This window comes from Anabas testudineus, chromosome 23 (genome assembly GCF_900324465.2).
Source record: "Anabas testudineus chromosome 23, fAnaTes1.2, whole genome shotgun sequence".
NCBI lineage: Eukaryota > Metazoa > Chordata > Actinopteri > Anabantiformes > Anabantidae > Anabas > Anabas testudineus.
Window position 1 is genome coordinate 13,831,168 of NC_046631.1, and position 6,103 is coordinate 13,837,270.

A 6,103-nucleotide genomic window follows, 5' to 3' on the forward strand; every position below is an offset into this window, starting at 1 on the left:
TGTCTGTTTGTTCGTCCGTCAGGAACCTCCATTTTGTTTGTACGTTTGAGTTGTTTGGTCTGCGCTCATGCAGTGTTTTTCAGTTGATACTTTGTCCTGTTAGTTTTGTATGTTTTGTTCTCGTTTTCCTGCCCTCTGCAGTGATTTTGGTTTGTTACTTTGTACATCTGCTTTGTCCGTTGGTTTGGTCCACATTAGTGTGTAGTTTCAGTTGTTACTTTGTATATTGGGTTATGGTTTTGTTTGTATGTTGTTCCAGCGTTTTTGGGTGTTTTATTTGATACTTTGTTAGTGTTTGTTAGTTCCCTGTGTCCCCTGCCCTTTTTGTCAATAAATGTATCTTTTTGTTCATACCCGTTTGGTCCCGTTAGTCAGTTCGTAACAGAACAAACCAGCCACGTTTGCGACCATGGAACCACCACATTCCACCACTGGTCGCTTCCCCCTTCCTCCCTGTCCTAGTTTTGTTTGTTATGGGGGCCTGGCGGATATTCTGGAGGAGGAGTATTTAGACTTGCTTTGCAGTGCGGAGCATTTGGTCGGTTGGCTGCACTCGGGTGTGGACCCCGAGTGTTTCGAGGCGCTGTACAGGGCAGCAATCAGAACCTTTGTGAAGAAGGGATACATGATGACGTATCCAGAGTTCCAGCGTCTTAAAGACGCTGTGATGGCTTCTCTGAATTCCTTCAAACAAGGGTTTTGTTTGACTGCCCTGCCTAGCCAGCACCATTTGCTCTCCTCCTCCAGTACTCCCCGGTCCCCAGCGTTTGTTAGTCCTGCAGCTAGTGCTGCTTTTGTTGGTTGTGCAGCCGAAGCTGCTTTAGTTAGTTCTGCAGCCGAAGCTGCTTTAGTTAGTTCTGCAGCCGAAGCTGCTTTTGTTAGTCCTGCAGCTACTGCTGCTTTTGTTGGTCCTGCAGCTACCGCTGCTTTTGTTAGTCCCGCAGCCCCTGCTGCTTTTGTTAGTCCCGCAGCCCCTGCTGCTTTTGTTAGTCCCGCAGCCCCTGCTGCTTTTGTTAGTCCCGCAGCCCCTGCTGCTTTTGTTAGTCCCGCAGCCCCTGCTGCTTTTGTTGGTCCCGCAGCCCCTGCTGCTTTTGTTGGTCCCGCAGCCCCCGATGCTGCTTTAGTTGGTTCTGCAGCTACTGCTGCTCTTAGTCCCGCAGCTCCCGCTGCTCTTGTTAGTCCAGCAGCCGATGCCGTTTTTGTTAGTCCAGCAGCCGATGCCGTTTTTGTTAGTCCCGCAGCTCCCGCTGCTTTTGTTGGTCCCGCAGCTCCCGCTGCTTTTGTTGGTCCCGCAGCCCAGGCTGCTTTGGTCTCGGCTCCTGTTCCTGTCACGGATCCGGCTCCTGTTCCTGTCACGGATCCGGCTCCTGTTCCTGTCACGGATCCGGCTCCTGTTCCTGTCACGGATCCGGCTCCTGTTCCTGTCACGGATCCGGCTTCTGTTCCTGTCACGGATCCGGCTTCTGTTCCTGGGCCTTCAGCTGTCGCCGCAGTTGCAGCCACCTTTATTGCTGCAGTCGCCGCTGCTCTGGTGTCAGCTGCTGCTCCGGTCCCTGCAGCCGCCGGGTTCCCAGGCGGGTCGACGCACAGGTCGTCGTCGCCGTCTCTTCAGTCTCCGGACGGGTCGACGCAGAGGTCGCCGTCGTCGCCGTCTCTTCAGTCTTCGGACGGGTCGACGCAGAGGCCGTCGCCGCCGTCCCTTAACTTTGAACTTTGTTTGTCACCCCAGGAGATGTGGTGGGATGACAATGAGGACACCACCACCCTGCTCCTGTCTCCTTGGGGGGCCCCTGAGAACTGTGCTCCTGTCCTGGCCCCTCAGCTCCAGCTGGCTCAAAGTTTGTCGCCGCCGGGCAGTCCGCCCGGGGCTCCCCAGCCTTGTTCGTCGCCGCCGGGCAGTCCGCCTGGGAGTCCTCAGCCGTCTTGCTGCTCCCCGGCTCTCTGCTCGCCATCCGGCAGTCCGCCTAGGGGTCTCCTGCCTCGTGGGTCGTGTGCTGGCCCCCGGCCTGGGGGTCCTCGGCCTGCTTTCCGGCTGGCTTTCCGGTCCCCGGTTCTCCAGCCGGCTCAAGGGTCTCGGGCTCTGTCTTCTGGTTCGCCGCCTCCCGGCCGTCCGCCCGAGGCTCTGTCTTCTGGTTCGTCGCCTCCCGGCCGTCCGCCCGAGGCTCTGTCTTCTGGTTCATCGCCTCCCGGCCGTCCGCCCGAGGCTCTATCTTCTGGTTTGTCGTCTCTGCCTTCTGGTTCGTCGCCTCCCGGCCGTCCGCCCGAGGCTCTGTCTTCTGGTTCGTCGCCTCTGCCTTCTGGTTCGTCGCCTCTCCAGTCCTGTTCGCCGCCTCCCGGCCGTCCGCCCGAGGCCCGGCTTTCTGGTTCGTCGTCTCTTCAGTCCTGTTCGCCGCCTCCTGGCCGTCCGCCGGAGGCACTCCTGGTCCGTTTGCCGCCTCCTGGCCGTCCGCCGGAGGCACTCCTGGTCCGTTTGCCGCCTCCTGGCCGTCCGCCGGAGGCACTCCTGGTCCGTCTGCCGCCTCCTGGCCGTCCGCCGGAGGCACTCCTGGTCCGTCTGCCGCCTCCTGGCCGTCCGCCGGGGGCACTCCTGGTCCGTCTGCCGCCTCCTGGCCGTCCGCCGGAGGCACTCCTGGTCCGTCTGCCGCCTCCTGGCCGTCCGCCGGAGGCACTCCTGGTCTGCTGCGCCCGGTCCCTCCTCCGGGCCTCCCTCCGCCCGCCCGGTCTGGTGTTTCGGGCCCTCCTCCGGGCCTCCCTCCCCCCGCCCGTCCTAGTTTGTTTGGGGCTGTCTGGGATCCGCCCCTTGCCGGGGGGGTTCTGTTACGATTCCTCCCTCTGCCCCTGTCTGTTATGTTTGGTTCTGTGTCTCACCCTCCTGCCACACCATATATGGACTTCCTCTTCCCCCCACTCTCCAGTCTGGACTAATTATTGACTCATTTCACCTGTGCATCCCTTTGTTTTAAAAGCACCCCTCAGTTCTCTGCTCATTGCTGGTTTGTCGCACATTGACTTTCATGCTCTCACACTACTCCTCCAAGAATCTGGTTAGTCTGTCTGTTTGTTCGTCCGTCAGGAACCTCCATTTTGTTTGTACGTTTGAGTTGTTTGGTCTGCGCTCATGCAGTGTTTTTCAGTTGATACTTTGTCCTGTTAGTTTTGTATGTTTTGTTCTCGTTTTCCTGCCCTCTGCAGTGATTTTGGTTTGTTACTTTGTACATCTGCTTTGTCCGTTGGTTTGGTCCACATTAGTGTGTAGTTTCAGTTGTTACTTTGTATATTGGGTTATGGTTTTGTTTGTATGTTGTTCCAGCGTTTTTGGGTGTTTTATTTGATACTTTGTTAGTGTTTGTTAGTTCCCTGTGTCCCCTGCCCTTTTTGTCAATAAATGTATCTTTTTGTTCATACCCGTTTGGTCCCGTTAGTCAGTTCGTAACAGTAGTATTATAGTATAATGTAGTATTATAGTATATTGTAGTATTATAGTATATTGTAGTATTATAGTATATTGTAGTATTATAGTATATTGTAGTATTATAGTATATTGTAGTATTATAGTATAATGTTGTATTATAGTATAATGTAGTATTATATTATATTGTAGTATTATAGTATATTGTAGTATTATAGTATAATGTAGTATTATATTATATTGTAGTATTATAGTATATTAATCTAGCCACAGGGGTTGCAAGCCAGTGATTTCTGTGCCGGTCCCAAGCCCGGATAAAAAGAGAGGGTTGCGTCAGGAAGGGCATCCGGCGTAAAAATTGCCAAAATAACCATGCGAATCATTCACAAGACTTTCATTCCGGATCGGTCGAGGCCCGGGTTAACAACGACCGCCACCGATGCTGTTAACCTACAGGGTGTCGGTGGAAATTTGACTACTGTTGGTCGAAGAAAGAGGGGAGGCAGAAGGGTTCGTGGTCAGAGAGAGAAGGGAAAAGGCAGGAACATAGATTTGAGAATAGGGACTCTTAACGTTGGTACGATGACAGGGAAAGGCAGAGAGCTGGCAGACATGATGGAGAGAAGAAAGGTAGATGTTCTGTGTGTGCAGGAGACAAGGTGGAAGGGCAGCAAGGCATGTAGTATCGGAGGAGGATACAAACTGTTCTACCATGGTGTTGATAGGAAGAGAAACGGGGTAGGAGTGATCCTGAAGGGGGAGTTTGCGAACAATGTTCTAGAGGTGAAAAGAGTCTCAGACAGGGTGATGAGCAAAAAGCTAGAAATTGAAGGGGTGATGATGAATGTAGTCAGTGGGTATGCTCCACAGGTTGGCTGTGAGTTAGAAGAGAAGGAGAGATTCTGGAGTGAGTTTGATGAGGTCATAGAGAGTATCCCCAGAGGAGAGAGAGTTGTTGTTGGAGCAGACTTCAATGGGCATGTTGGTGAGGGCAACAGAGGTGATGAGGAGGTGATGGGCAGGTTTGGTGTGAAGGAAAGGAATCTGGAAGGACAGATGGTGGTGGACTTTGCTAAGAGGATGGAAATGGCTGTAGTCAACACTTACTTCCAGAAGCGAGAGGAACATAGAGTGACATACAGAAGTGGAGGTAGGAGTACACAGGTGGACTACACCCTATGTAGACGAGGTCATTTGAGAGAGGTTAGTGACTGCAAAGTGGTGGTAGGAGAGAGTGTAGCCAGACAGCACCGCATGGTGGTGTGCAAGATGACTCTGGAGGTCAGGAAGAAGAAAAGAGGGAAGTCAGAGAAGAAGACCAAGTGGTGGAAGCTAAAGAATGAAGAAACTTGTGAGGAATTCAGGCAGAAGTTGAGACAGGTTCTTGGTGGTCAGGATGAGCTTCCAGATGACTGGGACACTACAGCAGAAGTTATCAGGGAAACAGGTAGGAAGGTGCTAGGTGTGTCATCTGGAAAGAGGAAAGAAGGTAAAGACACTTGGTGGTGGAATGAGGAAGTACAGGAATGTGTCCAGAGGAAGAGGTTGGCTAGAAGGAAGTGGGATGTAGAAAGGACTGAGGAAAGTAGACAGGAGTACAAGGAAGCACAGCGTAGAGTGAAGAGGGAGGTGGCAAAGGCCAAACAGAAAGCTTACGATGAGCTGTATGACAGGTTAGACACAAAGGAAGGAGAGAAGGACTTGTACAGGCTAGCCAGACAGAGAGATAGAGATGGGAAGGATGTGCAACAGGTAAGGGTGATTAAGGACAGAGATGGAAAGGTGCTAACAACCCAGGAGAGTGTGCAGAAAAGATGGAAGGAGTATTTTGAGGAGCTGATGAATGAGGAAAATGACAGGGAAAGAAGGGAGGAAGATGTTGATGTTGTGGAGCAGGAAATAGAAGAGATTGGAAAGGATGAGGTTAGGAAGGCTCTGAAAAGGATGAAGAGTGGAAAGACTGTTGGCCCTGATGACGTACCTGTGGAGGTGTGGAAGTGCTTAGGAGAGACAGCAGTGGAGTTTCTAACCAGTTTGTTCAATAGGATTCTAGAGAGTGAGAAGATGCCTGAGGAATGGAGGAGAAGTGTTCTGGTTCCGATCTTTAAGAACAAGGGTGACACGCAGAACTGCAGCAACTACAGAGGAATAAAGTTGATGAGCCACACAATGAAGCTGTGGGAAAGAGTAGTGGAAGCCAGGCTTAGGAAGAAGGTGGAGATTTGTGAGCAGCAGTATGGTTTCATGACCCGTAAGAGCACCACTGATGCCATTTTTGCTTTGAGAATGTTGATGGAAAAGTACAGAGATGGTCAGAAGGAGCTGCATTGTGTCTTTGTGGATTTAGAGAAGGCGTATGACAGGGTGCCGAGGGAGGAGCTGTGGTACTGTATGAGGTCGTCGGGAGTGGCAGAGAAGTACGTCAGACTAGTTCAGGACATGTATGAGAGAAGTATGACGGTGGTGAGATGTGCTGTAGGTCAGACAGAGGAGTTCAAGGTGGAGGTGGGACTACACCAAGGATCAGCTTTGAGTCCCTTCTTGTTTGCTATGCTGATGGACAGGCTGACAGGTTAGAGACGGTAGCAGTGAGAAAGAGACAAGAGGCTGAGATGGAGGTAGCAGAGATGAAGATGTTGAGGTTCTCCTTAGGAGTGACCAGGTTAGACAGAATAAGGAACGAGTACATCAGAG